The 24,281-nt window shown below is 45.0% G+C and overlaps 1 protein-coding gene across 5 annotated transcripts in view; it reads right to left on the bottom strand.

The window, feature by feature from the left end:
- The window catches only part of FREM1 (FRAS1 related extracellular matrix 1), a 204,673-nt gene extending 180,889 nt beyond the window's left edge, over window positions 1–23,784 (bottom strand). For all 5 annotated transcript variants that reach the window (XR_012800909.1, XM_075595856.1, XM_075595864.1 and 2 more), the window contains exon 1: window positions 23,396–23,784. The gene's annotated coding sequence lies outside the window, so the exon portion shown is untranslated. The remainder of the gene's footprint in view (window positions 1–23,395) is intronic.
- Between the last annotated feature and the right edge of the window lie 497 nt (window positions 23,785–24,281).

Here is a 24,281-nt window from a genome sequence, read left to right as displayed (position 1 = left end):
AGCACATTACATAATATCATCACATTACATTAATGCTGTCAAAAAGGGCCATTGTAGCCACGGGAATATGAGTGCATCTTTTGTAGTGTGAAGAACATCAATGAAAATGAATATGACTGTAAGAGCATTTACTTAGCAGGTGATCTTCCAGTGCCAAAGGTGTCTTATAGAACAGAACCAGTTAGATTCCATAATTATGCCTTCATTTGAATCGGTCATAATATGTCTTCTTGCGCCCTTATGTATTTTATGGAATAGCACCAACTAGTAAACATGGGTTCATCTATTTATCGACACTGCCTTCCTGCCTCTCGCCTGTCTCCCCTATAATCTATCCTAAACGCGGCTGCCAGAATCGCTCTACTCTTTCCTAAATCTGTCTCAGTGTCTCCCCTGCTGAAATCCCTCTCCTGGCTTCCTATCAAATCCCGAATCTTGCATTCTGCTCAAGGATGTCTTCTCTCTACCCCCTTTGTATCTAAAGCCCTCTCCCACCTTAAACCTTTATTTATAAAAATGTTTTACCAGGAAGTAATACATTGAGAGTTACCTCTCGTTTTCAAGTGTGTCCTGGGCATAGAGTTAAGATTACAAATAATACATGGTACAAATACAGTTACATAAGTGAACAGGGTATACATTATATTCAAGACATAGCATGCACAGATAGAGATAATACATATTATAAGCGTATGTAACAGTTACAGACCAGATTAACATGTGAGACAGCTTTAGTTTTGAAAGAACTTAAACTGATGGTGGCTGTGAGGGTCTCTGGTAAGTTGTTCCTGTTTTTGGGTGCACGGTAAGAAGAGGAGGAGCGGCCGGATACCTTGCTCAGCCTTGGGACCATGAACAGTCTTTTGGAGTAAGATGTCAGATGATAAATGCTGCATGTCGTAGGGGTGAGGAGCTTGTTCAGATAGATGGGTAGCTTGCCCAGAAAGTATTTGAAGGCAAGACAGGAAAGATGAACTTTGCGCCTAGACTCAAGTGATGACCAATCTAGTTCTTTGCGCACTCTCACTGGCTGCCCAACACCTCTGGAATGCCCTTCCCCTCAATACCAGACTAGCACCCTCTCTATCCACCTTTAAGACCCACCTTAAGACACACTTGCTTAAAGAAGCATATGAGTAACACCGTGGATAATACTAGACCCATGATATATAAAGCTTGGCCCCCTGCAGACGCACTTACCAAAATGCCCTCCTACTGTCTCTGTACGTTCTTCCTGCCTACCAATTAGATTGTAAGCTTCTGGGAGCAGGGACCCCACTTCCGAAATGTTTACTTTTATGTCTGAAGCACTTATTCCCATGACCTGTTATTTGTTATTCGATTGTCACTTGTATTACTACTGTGAAGCGCTATGTATATTAATGGCGCTACAGTATATAAATAAAGACAACACACATACATACACACACAAAAGGAAACATGGCTAGAAGTCAGGCAAAAGGTGCATTTTGCTTAAATCCATAATGTTATTTGGATTCTATTTTTATAAAGAATATAAGAAGCAAGAATCTGAAGCAAAACTTGACTGTCTTGGTTTGGGAAGGGGCTTACGTTGAGATGTTATCCTTGCTGCCAGGCTATAGGAAGGCATCAGCAAGGTCGAGCAAGAAAGGCGAGGCTAACAAAGAGGACATTGAAAGAAGGCTATATCCTTGTATGTTTGCTAATTGAATCCAAGCTTTCTCCATTCCTCGCTAGCTTAATTGGGGAAAGAAACTCCCCATCTTTTCCACACGTGATTATAGCAGGATGGCTTGCTGGAGCTATGACGAGAAGTTCAACAACAAATGGCTGTCCACAAGCAATTATCTTGGAATACCAAAGATATGAAATTGTGGGTCGAGCTCATGATGACTGGTAAGCCATTCTCCTTTTTCGAGATGTCTGACAGTGGGTCATCTTCTGACTTGTCAGCTGGCAGTAGGAAGTGTCGCTATAGTAGGCCTTTATGAGGGCCATTCTAACGTCAGCAGTTGCAGATTCCGACATGAGTATTCATCCTGTAGAGGAGCCCACCCCGCAAGGGAATGTTCCAACAAAGTCGAAGGTAGGAACACATGCGAAAGTAAGGAAGAGGGCACTCGGGAATGTTTTAGTCAATTGCGCAGTTGTGTGTTAAACAGTCTGACTCGTTTATTGTTCCTTCGGATTGAGTTTGAAAGGTACCTGCGGATCTGGCGGTCCGGGGCTAGTTTAAGGGTGTTATACACAGTGTTATTACGGTAATGCCTGGTGGTGGCATGGTTGGTGAATGGGCAGGACTCATTGTGCTTTGAGTTCCTGGGGCAAAATCTCACGGCTTACGTGGGTTCAGCTGAGAGGCTAGGACTTTGGACAGTCTGGCTGGCAGGCCATGATTTAAGCATCATTGATCTTACCTGTGAGCTTCTCAGGCTCTGAGGTCATGTATTTATAGGTTGAGAGTGGATCAAAGAAGTGACCTGTTAGCATTGCTCAAGCAAGAGAGGTAGAAAACCTAGACTGGAACGCAAACAAACCTGGAAGGTAAAGCAGGCAGTAGACATTGAATTACTATGTACGTATATTGGCAGTCAGATAAATGAATCAGACATTTTGTAAACAAATTTACTGACTTACCAAGTAACAGAGCAGTTTAGGTTGTTAAACAACATATACAGGTGCGCCGACGAGTATTCTAAAACTTGCCTTAAACTTGCCTTGGAAAATCTGGGGCTATCACCAACAAGATCCAGGTACATGCTGGGTACATGCTGCAAACATTTCAGTGACATTTCTGCAGAGACTAATGGCCCATTGGATTAACACAGCAGGGGTCCCTGGCAGCCCCATTCAGTTTGAATGGGACTGCCAGGGACCCCCGCTGTTAATCCGATGGGCCATTAGTCTGTCGCCAGAAATGTCACTGAAATGTTGCAGCATGTACCCAGGATGTACCTGGGCCTTGTTGGTGATTGCCCCAGATTTGTTTTAGAATACTCGTCGGCACTACAGTACCTGTAGCATCCAATTTTGCTAAATGTAGCTGGTGTAGCCCCCTTTCCCTATGATTAAGGGAGTTTTGCATGCTGAATATACCAGTTTTTCACAGGAAGCCTAAGCCTCCGCCGCTGGGAGCCTGGGGTGAGCTCTTTCTCCTCTCGGTACAGCACCTCAACCAATGAAGGATCCCTGCGATGGTGGGCTTACCCCTCACAGGAACCAATACAGTAAAAAACAACACACAAGTATATACTGTAGTGCCGACGAGTATTCTAAAACAAATCTGGAGCTATCACCAACAAGAACCAGGTACATGCTGGGTACATGCTACAACATTTCAGTGACATTTCTGTAGAGACTAATGGCCCATTGGATTAACAGCGGGGGTCCCTGGCAGTCCCAATCAAACTGAATGGGACTGCCAGAGACCTCTGCTGTGTTAATCCGATGGGCCACTAGTCTCTGCAGAAATGTCACTGAAATGTTTGCAGCATGTACCCAGCATGTACCTGGTTCTTGTTGGTGATAGCTCCAGATTTTCCAAGGCAAGTTTAAGGCATGTTTTAGAATACTCGTCGGCGCACCTGTAACTTGTATTTACGCACATACTGTATAATAAACAGTAATAATGTCCCAATGCAATTCCCACACAATACCCAACACCAAGAGTGAGTCCCTCAAAGTACTGAGGGTGCACAGGGCACCTGTTACCCGATGTCCACACGAGCAGGCCCACCCAAATGTGAGGTAGCACTACCCCCTTTGTGTTGTGGAGGTGCACATGGGTACCTTCCTGGCTACGACCAGGGTATATGGAGATCCGGGGGTAGCAGGGCCGCAGCGTGATCCCACGACTCGGGGTCTGGAAAATCCCCTCTCGCCTTACGGTGGTGATCTGCCTCATGGGGGAGCTCCAGCAGGAGTGTCTCCCCAAAAGTCTATAGTACCATGGACCTGGTCCCAGGCCGCAGGGCACCGCGTGGCCATCCGATCACCGGTGCAGCAACACTATCACTACAGCAGTACTAAGGGGAGCGTCCCTATCTGTTCCCTACAATACTGTGGCTGAGTGACTCTGGGCCTACGGGGGAGGTCTGGCCTATTCCAGGGGTTACTGGCACCCAGGACCATACCACTTCCCTTGGCTGCATCCGTCAGACTGAGCAGGCGGTCTCTGTTCGCGCCAACTCTCTCTCCTGCTCTAGCCCTATTGGCTGTACTGCCCCATGTGGCCTCCTACCCCAAAGGATGCTGGAACATGTAGTCCCGCAGGATGCTGTGCCTGCTGAGCCACCTCTAATGGCCACCGCACTCTCGGACTATCTGTGCATGCGCACCTTCTCTTCTGCGCATGCGCGAGAAATAACATGGCAGTTCCCACACTCACGATCTGGCGCGGAGCTCCGGCGGGACACCGGCATTCCGGCAGCTCCCCCTCCCGCACCGGAGGTAAGACGGGAGCCCTGCTACACTGGTTAAGACGATAATGCATTAATATAATTTCAAAGGAGATGAATGATTTTAAAAAAAATTGACATTTGCATTTCACAAAAATGAATGCAAAGCTCTGCATAGGAAGGCAAAAAAGTACATATTTCCTCCAAATACCTCAGATTAACCATGGCTGCTGAAGTACACTCCTCTTTCCATAGGTACGCTAAAATAAAGTACCGCTAAAAGAAAGTAATGCTAACTAAATTGACTGAACACAATCTTAAAAACAGGGATTAGAGAAATGTGCCAGGCTTCGTTTTGAGTAAGAGAAGAGAACCGTAGGTGAAAGCAGAACAAGAGTGGAATGGGAAAGGAAGCTTTGAACACAGGCTAAAAACTTACATTTCCAAGTGAGCAGTTGCCCAGTTTGAGAGTGACGTACTTTCCAGTTGAGGTGAAGCACTATTGAACTCTTTAGAGGTGTAGCACTGGTGAACGGTTGAAAGGTGAGATGCTCTTAGAAAATGGAGATGAGACACTGTTGGACAGCTGAGGTAAACAATGTTAGCCAGTAGACAGATGCAGAGTGCGGTTCCAGATGCTTCTGAGTGAAGGAAAAGCTTTGATGCCAATAGATAGTTGCTTTGATGTAATTTGTTTTGAATCATGAAAACCTTGTCTCTGTCTAGATTGTGCAAAAATATTTAAATAATAGCTCTTCATAATTGCGGTGGTTTGTAAGAAGGTTAGCATAACCCTTTCCTGTTTTCGAATGGCTAAATGCCAATGTGCCCGTTTGTTTAAAAGACGTACTGTACACAATTCTGGAAAGTATTTTTTTTCCATTGTTTTAATTTACTCGATGTAAAAAAAAAAAAAAAAAGAATGTAACCAAATAATTGCAAATAATATTTGTAATAATACAATTTAATATAATATTATTTGTTTCTTGTCATTGTTGTGGCTTTGAATAGAACTGCTGACATGCTAAAAAAAAAAAATCTCCACAGGCAGCAAAAGAAACACTGAAAGGAATTGATTTAAAAATATTAACTCTGAGTAATTGAGAACAGATTTATAGAATTAGTTGGAGTTATTTAAGGACATCCCCGGATAGCAAGTTTCCTAACATTGCCTAAATAGGCCCTCAAATATCGTGAGTATATACATTATTCACAGTCATCTACTTTTGGATAAATTCACTGAGTTGGTGGCACTATGGGAGGGATATAGCAGCCATATCACCATAATTGGGTTTGAACTAATAGAAAGGTACTATGTAAATAACTATGTACAATCATCAAAGCATCACACTATAATAGGCAGCAAAAGAGCATTACTGTATAAATAAGCACATTCATCTACGGTGCCTATGGCTGCACTTATACTGCCGGCCACGCGACCGATGACATCACCAGTCGCCGTCGCCATTGCGATAGTTGCATTTAAAGTTTAGGCGATGTCGCTGGCTACAAGGCCAGTGACGTCAAAAAGGGGGAAGGCAGAGGCACGGAGAAGCTCCTGATTGCCCGCAAGGGGAGTCCGTCACTGAAAAAAAATCAAATAACAGCGACTACCAGATTTTTGGTAGCGCTGTCGCTTGGTCGCGCCATCGCGTGCACTATAAGCACCGACCACAGCGACAATGCATTTGTTTTGATGCGGCGGCGCTGTTGCCGTCCCCATACGCGCAGAGTAACACTCTGAAAGTAACAATCACTTCTTCTATTTTTCTTCTATTCTTCTATTTTTGCCAAAGCAATTAGCGTTCACAGTGATGTGTGTAGAATAAACACAACAGAAGAAAAATACCTTTCTTAGATCGAAAAAAAATGTATTATAATATGATAGCTGGAAGGAAGGGGGATCACTCAATGTTACACAAAAATATTTTTTAAACAAATATTTCTGAATTCTAACCAAATAAAAAACTATTTCCACAGAACAATTTTTATTTAATATCCCAGATACCCATGAAACATTAAAAAATGATTAATCTGCCAACCAAATGAAGCATGAATATCCCTATTGTGTTCAGTACACAGCCATAACTGCTTTAGACAGCTGGCGGCTGCATTTATCTAAAAATCAAACAGATCACACAGCTATAATTTCCGATCTTCCGAGCCAGCATTCGGAGTCCTTTGAGCCAATGCTCAAGGCATGACAATAACAGCTATAGCAGACAAAACAAATGAATTCATGTTTTACAACCTTCCAAGTGTCTGCTATAGTCGAGTCAGTTTGTTGTTTTCCTATCCCTATGCATATCATAATTAAGGAAAAACTGGGGTGACTGTAGCCTACTCGTGAATTGCTCATTTAATGCAACGGGACACTTGAGAGTTAGGTTACCATAAGGTATAACAAACAATGTCTCATGCAAAACCACATTCTAGGTGCCCATTACCCAGGTGGTAACAAAGAACCATTAGTTTGGTTACTCCAGATTTCCAAAAACATAGTTAAAAGACCAATCCCACGTAAAATCATCTCTAATATAAGCACGTTATATGAAAGAGCGACTAATTACATTTCAAGAATAACCCTTAATTCTATCGAAAACAACATTTCTAAATCTACAAGCGTATAAATCTTTTTACTTTTAAAGTTTGCAAATAGTGTGACACAATTCCTTCTCAGACAATCCTCTGGGGTTTTGATTCTCACTGTTTATTGGTTGTCCCTTACAAGTGAGGGCAGTGACATCATAAGTGCAAAAGAAAAGCTTCATCTGATTCTATGTGGCGGTCTTGTTCTGTACCAGGAATCGTTAAAGGGACTTTCTCCCCATTACAAAAGTTCAAGGGAATTTAGGAGAGGCCTTGAGGAATGTGGAAACATTATTTCAATACATTGCACCTGTAACGGTCAGACCCCCACCCAATCTCATATTGGCCCCTGTGGGTGTAATCTGCTCCCAATTACATGTATGTGTGTTGTGGTGCACCTGCTGGCAACAGGGCTCCTGAGTCTCCCGCTGGTTAGTAATGGGAAATATCACCATGACAGGTGTCTGAGGTAGTGTTCTGAGTCCTACTCACATTTGGTACAGCGCCTCCACCCCATCAGAATCCCTACGGCAGCAGGGAGGAGTATCTGACAGGGAACTCCTTGGTGCATCTTCCTGGGGAATAACTCCAGTCTCACTCAGGAAGGATCTCTTGAACCAGGGCATCTTTAATAGCATGTTACGTGGCAGACTGCCCATCATAGCGGCCGACACCTAGCCGCTCATTTCGTTGAGGTACTCCATGCAGAAGGTTCCTCCTCTCTTAATAGAGTTGCTCTCCACCTCTCCCCTAAGGGAGATCACCAGCTGTGCCAGGTCCCTGGACAAAGTGCGTAATCAGATTGTCCCTTTGCCACTCTGACCAGCAGAGCTTAACCTTGAACCTCACACTCTTACTCTCTTAGAACCCTTAGAGCAGTAAACCGACTGACTAACTTTAGGCAGGTCTGTGTAATATATAGACTCCAGAAAGACCCACCTCCGTGTCACTAACAGTGGACACAAAGCATACTGTCACTTCCTTTGCTACAGATGACACTTCACCGGGGTTTTGAGGGCAAACCTCCATGATAGGTACTGGCAACCCTGCCTTCTTACCAGGATTACTGCCAGCATGAGAGAGATCTGTACACCAATTTTACACCTGGCTACACACCTTTAAAGGAACATTTCCTTGTGCATGGATTATGTAAAGGGGGCTGATCTTTAAACATGTGTGGTTGCTAGAGCAGAGCTACTCTGTGCTACTCTGCTACTTGCAGATAACAGACTGAATATATGACATGGCAGCATTACTATTTTTGGTACTAATCAGTGTAAGCTGTTCCTTAACCCTGTAAGTGCCCTTATGACATCCATTGGATGTCACAATTTCTGGCACACTGGTGTAACTTCTGAGATCCAGTGGACATACTATTCTAGGGGAGGTTATAGCATTCACCTTCTCTCCTAGAGCACAGAAATACATAACTTTTGATGAGATTCAAATAGTTGATTCTATCCCTTTCACTCTAAGATTCTCGATTCTCACTACAGGGAAGCAAGAACATTTGGCGAAAGTTTCTCTCCAAAATTCAGTCTTTCAGATTCTTAAAATGCATGTGAATACAGTACCTGATTTTGTGAGATTTCTTCATTTGCATACTGCATGCTTTTGCATAGGGTGAACCGAATTGCAACATATTACCATGTTTTTTATACGGTTTGGACATGCAAGAACTGTTTCATGAATACGGAGAGATGTATTTCTGTGCGAAATTGCCCATTTTCTCACGGAAATACCATTCTCCCAGTATAATGAATAAACCCCAAAGACACATTTATAACAGGAGGCAAAGTATTTAACCTAGAATCCCAGAAGACCTTTGTGGTCATATGAACGCTCCAGGAGTCAACTTCACTATCCCTAAACAAATCAATGCAGTATACTGCTTATTCTATAGTATACCCTACTATATCTCCCATTCTGCTTTCCACATTGTGTTTTGTTAGCTTACATTTTTAGCTACACTAGTAGTGACAGATACACCCAAAATGCATTCATATGTCTCACGCAGGTACTAGAGAGACAGACAATAAGAGGATGCTAGCTATTAGAGAAACCCCCAACCATACAGTGTAAAGAGCATTCAAACATCGTATACCCCAAACCTGTCCCAACTTTTACGGTATATATATATATTGCGGATATCTTGATTGTGGGCATGGGCGTACACATGTCCACAATTACTGGTTCCCTACAACCAGAAGGTGCTGCCTTGACGAGTGTAGTTGTATGTGTACCACAATATCCGAGGCTCGATTCAATTTAACACAGGTTGAAAATGTAGAGAAATATATCTCTTTAAAAAATGGAGGGAAGTAAGAAGTGACAGGGACAGGGCTGCGAAACCCTTGAGTAGTTGGCATGCTAAATAAATTATTTGTTTGAGTAATTGATATTCGCAGGGGTAGAGGGGCACTGGCTGTCTCACACCTAATGTCCTGCTGCCATGCTCCCAAGTGCTTCCCCAACACAGCACTATTGTTTAGCAGCAGTGTGGAACACAGGGGTCATTCATTAAATGGTGCTACTGTAGCTGTACCACAACTTATTCACATTAAGGGGCTCAACATACATCCAGCGGGTACCATGCGCCTCTCAATGTACTTATTTCTGATCCATAATGTGGACATCTTCAGCTAAGACATACATGGTGTTTGACAGACTGGTAGAGGTGTAGGTTATCTGTGTGAGGCATTTTTATGCAACATTGTGTTCACAGCTGTTAGATTATAAAGCAGCTGTTAAAAGAGGCAGAAAATGCTACAGGACTGAGTGCTGTCACCTCAATCATACGTAATCAAGTTGCTGCCTGAAGTAATGTACAGTACTACATTTCCTAAAAGGTTCGTAGTCAAATTAATGCAACACACACAAAAGTAAGCTTATCTGAAACTTCAACAATAAAACCATTCACTATCAGCAACAACAAATAAAATAACGCAACACAATATCTAATACTAAATAGCAACAGGAGTTTAAAGTATAATATAACTTTTTATATTGAATTGGCTTCACCATATCACAGTTTTGATCGAAAAATATTCTACAACTATAAGATTAAAGATGTGATTATTTAAGTAATAATCCCAGAAGAACAGGGCATTACTGGCCAATAATGCGCTGGCTGGAAGAGTTGAAGGCCCGAGGCGAAGCCGAGGGACTTTAACCAAGCCAGGGCATCATTTTTCATAAAAAAAGATAGACATTTTTGTAGTCATATTGATTTTTATCAGCATGATTGTCTACATTCTTATGCTTTTACTGCAAGTTCATTAAAAGGAAATTGTACATACACAGCCCCCTCTATATATACACACTCTGTGCTCTCTCTCTCTCTACACTCTGCACCCCCCTCTATATGCACAAACACGCTCTGCATCCCCTCCTCTATATACACACACACACCGCAGCCCCCCTCTATATACACAAACACACTCTGCAGTCCCCCCCTACACAATGCAGCCCTCCTCTACACCCATAAAACACACTGCTGCCCTCCTAGAACCTCTACACTCACAAAACACACACACACACACAGCAGCCCCCCCCCCCCCCCCCCCTTTACACCCACAAACACACACTGCATCCCCCTGTAAACCGACAAACTGCAGACACACACACATATCAAAACACACTCTGCAGCCCTCTTCCACCCTCTACACCCACTGACACATATACACACACATACACACACACACACACACACACACACACACACACACACTGTAGCCCCCTCTACACCCATAAAACATACTGCAGACACACACACCAACAAAACAGACTGCTGCCCCCTCTACATAGGGTGACCAGATTTTGAAAATGAAAAACTGGGACACATTTTTTTTTTAATATATATAACAGTTTATTTATTGTAGTACACTTATACTTTACTACCATTAGAGAGTGTGTGTGTGTGTGTGTGTGTGTGTGTGTGTGTGTGTGTGTGTGTGTGTGTGTGTGTGTGTGTGTGTGTGTGTGTGTGTGTGTGTGTGTGTGTGTGTGTGTGTGTGTGTGTGTACACCTCAATAATCGAACAAAAAAAAACCCAGATGTGAATGATTCTGAACCCATTAACCAGTGTCTGGATGCCCCCTCTTCACAATTTCTAAAAGCAGCAATCCCGCCTGGGATCTTACCTGATCCGCAGTCCCTCAAGGTACTATACTGGAGGGGAGGTGTTCCTTACCTGTCTTCTGATGTCTCCCGCGTGAAATTTGAGTCAGATCTGGAAGAAAGCAGAGTAGGTTACTTCGGTGTAGGTATACGGAAGTTAAGAAAAGACAGAGGGTGAGGGAGACAGGGAGGGAGGGCGAAGGAAGAAGACAGGGATGGAGGGAGACAGGGAGGGAGGGAGACAGGGAGGGAGGGAGGGCGAGGGAGGGAGATAGACAGGAAGGGAGGGCGAGGGAGGGAGACAGACAGGAAGGGAGGGCGAGGGAGGGAGACAGACAGGAAGGGAGGGCGAGTGAGGGAGATAGACAGGGAGGGAGGTCGAGGGAGGGAGGGAGACAGGGAGGGAGGGCGAGGGAGGGAGACAGGGAGACAGAGAGGGAGACAGAGAGGGAGGGAGGGAGACAGGGAGTGAGACAGGGAGACAGGGAGACAGACAGGGAGGGAGACAGGGAGGGAGACAGCGAGGGAGGAAGGGAGGGAGGGAGGGAGACAGGGAGGGAGGGAGACAGGGAGGGAGGGAGACAGGGAGGGAGACAGGGAGGGAGGGAGAGACAGGGAGCGTGAGGGAGGGTGAGACAGGGAGCATGAGGGAGGGTGAGACAGGGAGCGTGAGGGAGGGTGAGACAGGGAGCGTGAGGGAGGGTGAGACAGGGAGGGTGAGACAGGGAGGGTGAGACAGGGTGAGACAGGGAGGGTGAGACAGGGTGAGACAGGGAGGGTGAGACAGGGAGGGTGAGACAGGGAGGGAGGGTGAGACAGGGAGGGAGGGAGGGTGAGACAGGGAGGGAGGGTGAGACAGGGAGGGAGGGAGGGTGAGACAGGGAGGGAGGGAGGGTGAGACAGGGAGGGAGGGTGAGACAGGGATGGAGGAGGGAGGGTGAGACAGGGAGGGAGGGTGAGACAGGGAGGGAGGGAGGGAGGGTGAGACAGGGAGGGAGGGAGGGAGGGTGAGACAGGTAGGGAGGGAGGGAGGGTGAGACAGGGAGGGAGAGACAGGGAGGGAGGGAGAGACAGGGAGGGAGGGAGGGTTAGACAGGGAGGGAGGGTGAGACAGGGAGGGAGGGTGAAACAGGGAGGGAGAGACAGGGAGGGAGACAGGGTGAGACAGGGAGGGATGGAGGGAGGGTGAGACAGGGAGGGAGGGAGGGAGGGTGATACAGGGAGGGGGGAGGGTGAGACAGAAGGTGAGACAGGGAGGGACAGAGGGTGAGACAGGGAGGGAGACAGGGAGGAAGGGAGACAGGGAGGGAGGGAGACAGGGTGAGACAGGGAGGGAGACAGGGTGAGACAGGGAGGGAGACAGGGTGAGACAGGGTGGGAGGGAAGGAGGGAGACAGGGTGGGAGGGAGACAGGGTGGGAGGGAAGGTGGGAGACAGGGTGGGAGGGAAGGAGGGAGACAGGGTGGGAGACAGGGAGGGAGGGAAGGAGGGAGACAGGGTGGGGAAGAGAGAGGGAGGGAGAGAGAGGGAGGGAGAGAGACACACACCCACTGACACACACACACTGATACACACACACACACACACACACACACACACTGATACACACACACCCCCACTGATACACACACACTGATACTGTTACACACACACACTGATATTGATACACACACACACTGATACTGATACACACCCACTGATACACACACCCCCACTGATACACACACACCCCCACTGATACACACACACACCCCCACTGATACACACGCACCCCCCCACTGATACACACACACACCCCCCACTGATACACACACACACCCCCACTGATACACACCCACCCACTGATACACACACACCCACTGATACACACACACACACCCACTGATACACACACACACACACACACCCACTGATACACACACACACCCACTGATACACCCACACCCACCCACTGATACACACACACACACACACACACACACACACACACACACACACACCCACTGATACACACATACACACACACACACACACACACACACACTGATACACACACACACACACAGATACACACACACACACACACACTGATACACACACACACACACACACACAGATACACACACACACACACACTGATACACACACTGATACACATACACACACACACTGATACACACACACACACACACACACTGATACACACACACACACACACTGATACACCCACCCACCCACTGATACACACACACACACACACACTGACACCCACCCACTGATACACACATACACACACACACACTGATACACACACCCACTGATACACACACACACACACACACACACACACACAGATACACACACACACACACACACACACACACACACACACACACACACACACACACTGATACACATACACACACACACTGATACACATACACACCCACCCACTGATACACACACACCCACTGATACACACACACACCCATTGATACACACACACACACACACACTGATACACACACTGATACACACACACAGATACACCCCGCCTCCCCTGCACCGCCCACCAGCCCCTGCACCGCCCGCGACCGCGCAGCAACCACTGCCTGCCCCCGAGCCCATCTCCCACACCAAGGGGACGGGGGGAAGTGAGCGCCGGGGGGCAAAGCTGTGAGCGCCGGGGGGGCAGTACGAATGGTCACCCTACCTCTATCCATAAAACACACACCAGCAGCCCCTCCTCTATACCCACTGCAGCCCCCTGTAAACCCACACACTGCAGACACACACCAACACTCTGCAACAATCCTCCACCCACAAAACACACCCTACAGCCCCACCTCTACACACACACAGCAGACACACACCAACAAAACAGACTCTGCTGCCCCCTCTACAACCACAAAACACACACACCAATAAAACACTCTGCTTGCCCCCTTTACACCCACAAAGCACACACAACAGACACACAAACCTTTCCCCTAACTCTCCTGTGTAGAAATCTCTGAAGGCGGGGTGGTGAGAGGAGTCAGTGCCTCCTTGCTGCCTCCTGTCCAATCATCTTCCTTGTCTGAGAGCTTATTTCACTCTTTGTGAATGAGAACTGAAAGCTGATTGGCTGAAAACTTGGCAGGGTGCCAAAAATTCTGGGCCATTACTGATTGGATAATGCCCGGCATTTTAACCAATCAGAGAGCAGGGATTTCAATAATGCCCAGAATTTACCAGCTTTAGCCTATAATTTTTTTGTATTCTATGTGGGAGACAGGGTCTCCAGAGCTGAACCGCATTCATTTCAGCTCTAGGAATCCCGTTTTCTGAGATACAGTACTTGCCTCCAGGCATGCCAGTAGCAACCCCGAATGGGTGAGCAATATAGCAGTTTAAAGGTCTCTCATGACATGGGCCTATAGGAAGTTGTCATCAGTTGCGGCTTCCTGTTGAATACAAGAGATACCGGCAGCACCTACAGAGGTAATTACATTGGGAAGCAGAGGGTCCCCGGAGCTGAAATTAATGGAGGTTCAGCTCTATAAACCCCCTGCTTTTCACATAGGGGAAAACTACTTTTTTCAAAATTAAAAGAAAATCATTAAGAATACTGTTGAAAAGTATAACTGTCGAATTCAGTATGAAGGTGCAGTCCATGGTATCCTTTTTTTGTAGAATTTAAGCTATTATTTCTTTTTTTACGTGCTTTCACATGGAAAGTAATGTGTTTGACTTTTGATTTAATGTTTATGACAAGATTTATCAAATGGGATGGTAAAAAGACAATCTATTTTAGTACTACGGATGTTTTTATCAAACATTTTTTTTCAAATATTGAACATTTCAAATGAGTACAGCCTTGGCCTTTTTCTGTCTTCATCACACATTTGCATATCTGTTTGCTGCAGAAGACATATTGCTTTTATTGAACAAGTGTAAAAAAGGAACAAAAGCGCAAACGCACATAGTGAAGTATGCAAAGTAATATATATATATTGTTTAGGGTAAGATATCTGCGTACATCAGATTAGAAAGTTACCAGCATTTCATGTACATAAACATGAGTGAGTGGAGGTGATGCATCTGCCGCCAACCATCTGGGGATCTTCCTTAATGCAGCACGGCACACTCTGCAGCTGAGGACAAGCCTCCGTTTGAGTCCTTCTTTGGGTTACAGGAGTCTAATTGAAGAGCTTCACTCGAGGGGAACTCCGTTCATCTCTCCTGGCCTCGTTACCCGGCTCCGTCGGCGATGGAGGTCAACAGCTTCTCGGGCAAGCTGTTACCTCAAGTGTCCCGTATGTCCTGGGTGATCGGCCGCAAAGTGAGGACGGCCGTAAAGTGAGGATGTTTTTACCGCACTGTCCACAATCGCGGGAAAATGCCTAGTATTTCGGCTCCACGCAATATCAGAGAGTATAGCTAGCATACAGATAGGTATGCTATAGGTAAAAGTGATATATATGCTAAAAATTTATCCAACGCGTTTCGAAGCGAAGGCTTCTTCTTCAGGGATACTAATACATTGAATAGATGTGGATTTTATACCCTAATATCATATCTGATAGGTCTGGCTTAATTGGAGCATTAACCAATCGGTGCATAGCACGGTGACTCCCACATGTGTGGATTTAAATGGGTCATAATGACCTACATGCCAGATAAGTTTAACTCCATCAGGTATGGTGAGGGTACAAATACATGTAACACAAATAATAATCTTTATTAACCAAGGCACAACATTATTAAACAACCTAACTCATACAAATTACATTATTAAAATAAATAAAAAATATATATATATTTGTTAATGGTGGGTTTCTGAAATGAAACAGACAAGCAGTTAGTTTTCTAAAAGAAATAATGCAGTTATGCTTATACTGTCCAGCAAGAATCAGTAATTCAGACAAAACTTATAGAGATAAAAAGTGAAATCTATTTTCCGAGACAGATAATAAATTTAATAAAGACACCAGAGGTCTATATTTTCATTAAGGCCATCTGGACCTAATGTTTCCAACTTTTGTATCCAGTATGTTTCTTGGACTGAAACATCTTTTAGTCTATCCCCTCCTCGTCTGCTCCGAGGTATAAACTTTATCCCTTTATACAAGAGGGTTGAGGGATCCTTGTTGTGATGGGTAGCGTAATGTCTACTTACACTATGAGTCTGTAGAGCATTCCTAATGTTTCTCACATGCTCTTGTATGCGGAGTTTTAAACTGCGTTTAGTGCGGCCCACATATTGCAGGCCGCACGGGCATTCTAATAGATAAACTACAAAACTCGTGTTGCAGTTTATAAAGTCTGTAATATTAAACACCTTATTAGTTTTATTGGACTTAAACGTATTATTCACTGGATGAAGGAACTTGCAAGTGCAGCATTTTCCACACGTGTAATTACCTAGTGGTTTATTACTTAGCCAAGAATGGCCAGACTTTTGTTCTATATTTTTCCCAATATCACTTGGTGCCAGCGCATCCTTCAGGCTACGAGCCTTCCTGTATATAAACCTGGGAGATGAACTAAATCCACACATGTGGGAGTCACCGTGCTATGCACCGATTGGTTAATGCTCCAATTAAGCCAGACCTATCAGATATGATATTAGGGTATAAAATCCACATCTATTCAATGTATTAGTATCCCTGAAGAAGAAGCCTTCGCTTCGAAACGCGTTGGATACATTTTTAGCATATATATCACTTTTAATTACCTATCTGTATGCTAGCTATACTCTCTGATATTGCGTGGAGCCGAAATACTAGGCATTTTCCCGCGATTGTGGACAGTGCGGTAAAAACATCCTCACTTTACGGCCGTCCTCACTTTGCGGCCGATCACCCAGGACATACGGGACACTTGAGGTAACAGCTTGCCCGAGAAGCTGTTGACCTCCATCGCCGACGGAGCCGGGTAACGAGGCCAGGAGAGATGAACGGAGTTCCCCTCGAGTGAAGCTCTTCAATTAGACTCCTGTAACCCAAAGAAGGACTCAAACGGAGGCTTGTCCTCAGCTGCAGAGTGTGCCGTGCTGCATTAAGGAAGATCCCCAGATGGTTGGCGGCAGATGCATCACCTCCACTCACTCATGTTTATGTACATGAAATGCTGGTAACTTTCTAATCTGATGTACGCAGATATCTTACCCTAAACAATATATATATATTACTTTGCATACTTCACTATGTGCGTTTGCGCTTTTGTTCCTTTTTTACAGTTGCTTTAGTGGTTCCTCTACCCTTACAACAGCTGCAGACGCCAGGTCTATATAGAGGTTGCATATTTATTTATTCTCACTTCACCAAGTGGTGTTTTATTTGGGTTATTTATACAGTAGACCTTAGTAGTTAGCGCACTCATTTTATTTGTATATTTTATTGAACAAGGCCTGCCTCCTTTCAAGTTGCATTTGACCAATCACTTCATAAACAGGTATTTTCAAAAAGAAATGAAACAACTTTATGTAGTCAACTTTTTAGAAATATTCAATTTCCCCTAAAATATTTTTTTTTATTTATATCCAAGTAAAAATACAACTAGTCTGTATTTTGAGTGCATTTAGTGAAATTCATTATCTTACTTGATACATACTGTAGTTTATTTGACCGAAGATGGCACCATAATTACATTTTTAACAGTACATAAGACAAAAGGGAGCATTGAATCTTTGTAGTCAATAAATAAAATTGTTATTACAAAAGATATTAGGAAAAGACCCTCAAAACATTTGTTATAAAGGAAACATTACACAATTCAAAATCATAAAAAATTACATAAGATTTGTCTTATTATTTTAAGGGTTCCAATCACCTACATTTAAGACAGTAAGTATATCACCTTAGTTCATCTTTATTTTTATATAGCAGGGTCCCTTCCCCGGTCCCCGGCTCCCCCGCTACAGCAGGGGAACGTGCAGAGTGTTGCGGCAGCTTGTGGCAGGCGACCCGGTCGCATCAGTGGTTCCCGTAGCAGGGCGTCGCCATCTTGGAGTCGATTGCGCATACGCAGTACAGTCGCGCATGCGCAGTGCAGGTTCTATGTTGCAGTTGCCACCTTGGTGCGCATGCGCAGAGAGGTACACAGAGGCGGCCATTACACCCATGGGTTCCGTGGAGACAACAACATCCAGCATCCACAGGGGCTGCTAGATCACATGGCACCAAACAGCCAATCGGGCTGCAGCAATCCCCTGCGGCCAGCATAGATACATTTGGCACGCTGTGAGCCACGCCAGTCGGAGCTGGGACATCAGAGGGTAAAGCTGTTGGTGCAGGGTGTCAGTAGGCCCCTGCCCTAGACCAGAGACCCCCTGTTAGGGCCCAGCTAGGCCCGACTCCCCTGTTCAGTTTGTGGCTGCTACAAGGACAGGCCCTTAGACACTGACACTGCCTTGTTTAGCATTCAGAGTGTCAGTGACACAGAAGGACACTGCACAGCAGTTGCGGCCTGTGGTCTGGGACAAGACCACTACTGCAAGGCACAGAGACTACCTTCATGGTGATATTATCCACACCGGAATTCCCCTCACGTTGAGGTGGATGCCATCGCGGACAACGTCGCTGGATCAGTGGATCTCTTATCTTGCATCGGTGATACCAGGTGCTGGAGCACCTGGAAGGTATACCAAGATTCCACAAGTGCACCAATAGTAACACGCGGGTGTGAGCAGTGCTGTCAAACACACTTTGGGTGGGTTGACTCTGTGGACACCAGGGTGGTTGGGTGCCCAGGGGCACCTCAGCACTTTGGGGTAAACCCCACCGGGGTGTGGACACAGTGTTGGGGGCACAGTGTTGGGGTATGGCCCTGTGAGGCCTGAATGGTTCTGTATTATAATTATTATTACGCTTTCAGTACAACTTGTTATACTATACCAGTGTGTATTATTTATATAGTGTCCTGCACGGGGTTATCCAACACTGTTAGGATCCTGCGCAGGTGGAGGCGCTGTCACCAGATGGATCAGGTACACCCCAGGCTCCCAGCAGCTTAGGTTCAGGCCTCCTGTGAGCCACAGGAAACGCACCACACACACCGTAGTCGCCATATCTCCCAGGAGGTGGGGGAAAGTGCGCTACATTTAAATGAGGAATTCTCATACCTTTGAATCATGACAACATTGTGCTTTCCAAGCAGACTTACAGTACGTCATCTTCGCAATGCATGTGACTAATGGATTCCACCATTACCCTAACCCAACTGTCATTCCATCCAAATACCCAATAAAACACAGACACCATCTTTGGATGTAAAACCCAATCAATATCTGAATTGGACAACAATGCCCCTGGCCTGCATCCCTAACTAACTCTTAATGATAATGACTTTTCCAAAGAATTATATGATACTTTATCTTCTTTGTCAATATCATCATTCACTGAATCTCTTTTAGGGTATGAGTGATGATGAAAAGCCTAAACTTCCCTGGCTCCTTCTTGGCACCAATCTTCATTTTAATATACCGATTTAAAATTTAAATGGAAAAAAATATCTCTAATAGTCCTTACTTTCTGTTTCCTTTGGTACTGATTTAACCAAAGACTCATCTATTGAACGCATTCTCGCCCTTTCCGTGAACCTCTTTGGTACATGGGCGACCAAATCCCATTCTTCCCTTCTTAAAACCCTGCAATGCTGAGTGGGTCCTTCACAGTAGGAACATTCACAGTGAATCGTACAGGCACTCTACCACTTTCAGGGGCTCTTATTGAATAGCCAACTGACACGCATCTTTTGTCCAACAAACATCCTCTTTCCTGAGGTGCCGGTCACAACTGAAAAGGGTGAAGGCCATTGCAATATCATAAAGTCAATCTCCTTTACATCCCAACGGAAAAAAAATTCGAACTGCCTTTTTTTTTTTCAAAGAAACTGTGTATCATTCTTATATCACGCCATACCGCCATATAATTTATCTGCACCTCGAATAATGACCATCTAACAGAATAATGCGAAACAATGCTGCAGAGTTTTTCCCCTAATCACACTAGCTATTATAGCAAATTCTTGAAGCCAATTCCCAAACCTCTTGCACCGGCGTGCATGGTGTGAGAGCGCATGCTACCGTGCGCATGCGTGTGATGTAACACGCGCCTTTATCTGCAGGGATCTGTGGCCTGGGTAGACGCGAAGGGGAGGCGTGTCGGGGGGCGTGGCCATGGCGCCACAGAGGTGGGTTGCCCTTACTGGGTGAACAGCTCACGTGACCCGGCCATCGCGAGTGCTTCTGGTCACACGCGCGGCTGCGTGTTCTAAGCATAGCCTCATAGAGGCACAAGAGAGGTGGGGGGAGAGAGATGGATGGGAGAGAGAGGTGCGGTGAGAGAGAAGTGCCAGGAGTGGGAGTTCGGGGAGAAGAAGAGAGAGGTGGGGGGATAGAGAGGTGTGGGGAGAGAGATGAGGGAAGAGACAGGTGGGGGATAGGTGCGAAGGGAGAGAGGGGGTAGGGAGATAAAGGTGAGGAGGAGAGATGTGAAGGGGAGAGAAAGGTGGGAGGAGAGAGTCGGGGGGGAGAGAGGTGGGGGAGGGACATAAAGAGGTTGGGGAGAGGGAAAGGTGGGGGGGGGGTGGGAGGAGAATAAAAGGTGGGGGGAGAGGGAAGTGGGAGGAGAGAGAGGTGGGGAGAGAGGTGAGGAGGGATAGGTGGGGGGGACAGAAAGGGGGAGGGGAGTGAGATGGGATATGAGAGAGGTAGGGGAAGAGAGAGGTGGGGGAGGGAAAAGGGGGAGGGAAATAACAAGGTGAGGGGAGAGAGGTGGGGAGAGAGGTGGGGGAGGGGAAAAGAGGGGTGGAGGGGGGGAACATGTAGGGGAGAAGCTGGCGAGGAGGAGAGCATGTAGGGGAGAAGCTGGTGAGGAGGAGAGAATGTGGGGGATAAGTTGGTGAAGAGGGGGCATGTGGAGGAGAGGCAGGTGAGGACGGAAGCATGTGGGGAGAAGCCGGTGAGTCGGCACAGTCTGGGCAACCACTAGGCAGGGTGAGAGGATGAAAAGGGGGTGAGCGAAAAAGAATGCGGGGGAGGGAGTGAAAGAGAGAGGATTGTATCGGGGCAAGTCCAACTAAAAAACAGCCGATTCCAACATTTTTGTGGATTTTCTATTTGGGGGGGGGGGCACACGGCTGAAGGTTCGCGCCTAGGGCACCAAATACCTTTGTACCGACCATGAGTGTTCACCTCTCCCTCCTTAGAATTTAAAGTGGGTGCAAAACATTGAGCTAATAGGAAGGCGGAACAAATGGCTTTTTGTTGAATTACCTCATCCGCTACGTTTAAATAATCAGGATGTGTAGAGGCGCCTAAAACTTTTAAGTATTGAGAACAGGTTCCTTGAGCTCAAAATAGCTCGGGTAAGCTCTAGAGCAGGGGGGCGCAAACTTTTTTCCCTGCGCCCCCCTGACGGCTGTCCCCTCGCTCCCGCGCCCCCCCAACCCCAACTTACCCGCGCTCCGGCGTAATGACGTCACGTTGCCATAGCAACGTGACGTCACATGACCTCGCAGCGTCATTTTGACGCCGCGTTGCCATGGCGCCGCAGGGAGGAAGCCGCCGGAGCCACGGTAAGTTAGGTTTACAGAGGCCCTGCAGCTCCCCCGGCACTTAATTTAAGTGCCTTTGGGAAGCGCGCGGGGCCTCTGTAAACCCCGCGCCCCCCGTCGGCAGTGTCGCACCCCCCCTGGGGGTCGCGCCCCACAGTTTGCGCACCGCTGCTCTAGAGGACCCCCACCAGGTTCAAGTACTATACAAAAATCAATTAACGTTTTTGACAGAATTGCTGCTTTACATTCAGTATGGACATTTAAAAAAAAATTAAACAGTTAATTATATATATTTTTTCCTATTGAACAGATAATTATTGCAATACATATAATAATGATAATAAAAAAATGTATATCATTATTGTGGGAATTTATTTTGTCAACACCAAACTTTAGTTGGAGTTATAGAAATAAACATTATATGCATACATTGCAACAACTACACTACTGGGTGATAAATATATTAGTAGTTCATTCATCAAATGGTTGAGTGTTTAATACTATTGATCTGGATTTAGCAAGTGTTAGTATTAGATAATATGGAGTGGTATTTTACAGATTATACTTATCTTTTTTTGTTTTTATTAAATATAGGTAGCAATGACTATAACATTAACCTTTTAAGGTCAGTGTTTTCTCCTGATATCTCACGAGATATCAGAAGTAGAATCACTGACCATGCACATATAGTAGAGAAAAAAACAGCAGCACACCTTACCAATATAAATTGAAATCAGTTGTATTACCCTTAATGAATAATGCAGAAATATTGATTCAGTGTATTGGTCTATCTCTATCAACCCCCCTCCCCCCCCCCCCCCCCACCACCTTATTTTATGATATGTGTTGGGCTCCCATTTAGAGCAGGCACTATTATTGTTTTGCATTTTTAATTAACTTTATTACTTAAATACCCTGGTGGCTGCACTGCATTTGCAGAAGAGTTTATGGGTAGTTTCTGTAGAAAGTACAACTTCATTTGCATTGTGAAGTTAATTAAATTTTGGGATTACCCACAGTAATCCTTTCTTTACAAAATCTGCAGGTTTTTTTTTTTAAAGATATTGAAAGTTGTTGGCAACTCAAAATGTACAGTACTGATGGCAAATAAAAGTAGAATATGCACTGACTTGGCAGTGATAAAGAAAGAACACCTATCTTTTTCACTTTTGAAGGACTCCTGATCCTGCTCCTATTTTGTGTTATTTCTATTCCTCTACCACACATAAATATGTGATAAATGACAGGAAAACTATTATTACAATTGAATATGAAATAATGAATTAGCCCAGTCGAGTATACACATGATAATATAAGAGCACAAATGTTGTTTGTGGTACCTTTTTCATTTCCGCAAACAAGCTCAAGCAACATTTCCATACACATTTTCATACCTTTAATGTTAGTGAAGCATTCTGCGTGGTCAAATAAATCACTGGTGTAAGATAAACAGTACCTCATAGCTGAAATGAATTCAGAATGAAAGCTCTTGGAGACAAGAGGTTGCCTGCTCACAGGTACAGCATTGATGCCTCGGGCACATTTAATGTAAACCTTTTGTTTTTGTATTTTACATTTCATAAAGTGATATAATAATAATAATAATAATAAGAAGAAGAAGAAGAATATCAGCATATTCTCTGAACTGCATACGAATAAGTAGTACTTGTAAACAAAATAATAAACCTTACACACTGTTGCATGGTATAGAGTGAGAAATACATTCAAACAGCACATTAGCCAAAAGTTGTATAAATGATACTCACACATCGATATATCCTGGCAGGTTTTCATCACGGGAAAGGCCACACACAGCATGTTAACTTTCTTTTCTCTCAATCTCAGTTTTATACTTGCAGGGAACAGTAAAGGTCCCTTTGCAGGGAACTTAACATCCAGTGGTTTCATTTGGTTCAAGCTTCTTTAGTGCTGATCCTAACATTTTTACCCATGTCGTCTTTAGGTTCAGCGAGTTGAAAATCTCTAGGGAAGACAACGTTAGAGAATTCCTTCTTATAATAGTGCTTACAAAGTGTTTTGAAATGTTTACACTAAGCAAAGCCTTTCTGGCAGGAAGCCACAATTGTTGCCTCTTATATCCTGCATGGGTCTGTAGGGACCCCACAGAGCACTTGTTAATGAGATCTGTGGTTTATCAGGTCTTGCTTTGCTTTGCAGACTGCCAGTTGTAAACTTTACCTCCCCTCCTCCAGTGTCACACTCCCACTTGTATCTGTTTAGGCTTAATGATCCTGTTTTCTAGATTCCCATGCTGCTGGAGGTCACTGCCAAACCACACTGTCATAATTTCAACCCAAAGACATCTGGCTAACTCGGGGTGGAAGGTGGTAATGGGTGACCTTTTGCGTGTTACCAAAGTTTGCACCCTTTATGGTTTGGCAAAAAGATTGCTTCGATCAAAAAGTGTGCAACAAGTTAACTTAACACTAGAACCTTTGTATTCATTGTGAATATGGCATTTCCTCGCAGGGCGTGCGAGAGAGATACCTGGGATATATGCTAATAGGATGAGTATGTATTTATATCTTTATTTATATAGCTCCCACAGCTGTACTTAGGGCTTTACAAGAGACAATGCAATACAGGGAATTATAGTACAATAAGTGAAACAAACAAGGTCAGACAATGGGA

Source organism: Ascaphus truei, chromosome 1 (genome assembly GCF_040206685.1).
Source record: "Ascaphus truei isolate aAscTru1 chromosome 1, aAscTru1.hap1, whole genome shotgun sequence".
Lineage (NCBI taxonomy): Eukaryota > Metazoa > Chordata > Amphibia > Anura > Ascaphidae > Ascaphus > Ascaphus truei.
The sequence above is the reverse complement of the archived record's forward strand: the minus strand, read 5'-3'. Positions and strand labels throughout refer to the sequence as shown.